The following is a 1935-nucleotide window of genomic DNA, read 5'->3' on the forward strand; positions in this document are numbered from 1 at the left end:
ATCGCGAACGGGCTGACCGCCGAGGACCTCCTCTCGCACCATCGCGAGCGCCGGGTGCTGCCGCTCCAGATGCGCACCCACAAGATCGGGCACATGTCCGGCCGGTTCGACCCGACCCGGACGTCCAGGGCGCCGCTCTCCAAGGCCCAGGTGGCCCACCGGGTGAATAACATCACCAAGGCGAACATGCCGGAGGAGTGGAGCTACGGGCTGGCGCCTCGCAGCAGGGATCGACTGCCCGAACTGGTAAGTTTTTACTGTTTAGGCCGACTTCCGGCTTGCGGCTGCGAGGCCGACTTGCCGGAGGAGTGGAGCTACGGGCTGGCGCCTCGCAGCAGGGATCGGCTGCCCGAACTGGTAAGTTTTTACTGTTTAGGCCGACTTCTGGCTTGTGGCTGCGAGGCCGACTTGTCTTTCTTTCTGCCGAGTTCCGGCTTGCTGTTTGCTCATCTCTTCTGTTTTTCTAGCTCTTCAACCGCCAGAACGTCGAGGACGGCGACCTGGCGACGAGGAGGTGGACGCCGGATCACGCCGATCCGGCTGGCCAAGCCGGCGACCAGGCCGGCGACGATGACCCTGCCGCGTGCGCCTGATCTAGGCGGCCAGGGGGAGCACAATCCGCCCCTTTCACCGGAGCAGCAGGAGGACGAGGAGCTGGCGACGTCCGCCACGGGGCCAATCCCCGCCGTGCCTCTGCGCGCGAGGCCGCCAAGCACCACGGCGACTTCGGCGCCCAAGGGGAAGAAACGGGTCGGCTCCACCGCCGCCTTGGAGGCGAAGGCGAAGAAGCTCCGCCGGCTGCAGCCGAGGAAGGTTCCGGAGCAGGCCGGGTGAGTTCTCTTTTTCTCTTGTTTGATTCCTTTTCTTTCCTTACTCTTTATGCTTATCTTTCTCTTATTTGTTCGGCTAGGGCCCCCATCAAGTTTGCTCAGGGCGGCGGCTCCCGGCAAGCTCCGCGTGTCGTGTCGCCGCTTCCTCGACAAAGGAGGGAGTCGACGCCGCAGCCTCCATCGCGCGCGCCTACGCCGCCGCCGCCTGCGGGTACTCCGCCTCCCGCAGGGGCGCCTTCTCTTGCCGTGCCACTGGCCACAGCGCCTGGCCGCGGCACGCGGGCCGAGCCGACGCGCCAGCCGACGCTGGACGACATGTTCCCGTGCCGTGCTCGTCTTCTGGACCAAGGCCCTGGGGCCGGCTTGGGCATGCCGCCTTCGACCGGAGCCGGAGCCGGTGGGGCTGCGCCGCCTGCGACCGGGGCTGGGACCGGGCCGGACGTGGTGGTGTTGGAGGAGAGCCCGGAGGGGGCACCTCAGGCGCCGGAAGTGACTGCGCCGACTGGGCCATCTGCTTCGCCCGGAGCGCCGCCACCGCCGGAGCCGACGATGGAGGAGCCGGCCAGGCAGGAGCCGGCAAGGGATGAGCCGGCGCGCATGGAGGGCGCCGACTCGCACGCGCTGGTGAGGACGGGAGCCCCATCGGCGCCGGTGGGGAGCCTGCATGTGGCCAAGGGCGCCCGGCTGCTGCACGTGCCATCCGCCTCCGACTCCAGCCTCGGCTCGGCTGGCACTATGGAGCAGGCGTGGCTCCGCGCCGACTCCTACGAGGTGACCAGCCGGGAGGGGAACCCAGGCCAAGCATCGGTGGAGATGTTCTTCTCCAGCTTGCAGGCCAACCTCCAGGCCAGGGCTGCCGAGGCCGCGGCCAACGTCGCCAAGGTGGAGGAAGCCAGCAAGGTAAGCGCTTCATCTGTTTTTCAATTTGATTATCATCCTGGTAGCCCTCCGAGGCATGGGCCGGCTGCTTGGAGCCGGTCCGGGTTTTGCCTAGCTGATTGATTTTCCTTCTCCTTAGGCTGTGGCGGAGCGGCGCACCGGCCTGTACAACCGCGCCGTGACCCACTACCACAAGGCCAAGCTGGACCGGGCCGACTTGGCTCGC

Source organism: Lolium rigidum, chromosome 3 (genome assembly GCF_022539505.1).
Source record: "Lolium rigidum isolate FL_2022 chromosome 3, APGP_CSIRO_Lrig_0.1, whole genome shotgun sequence".
In the NCBI taxonomy this organism is placed as follows: Eukaryota; Viridiplantae; Streptophyta; class Magnoliopsida; order Poales; family Poaceae; genus Lolium; species Lolium rigidum.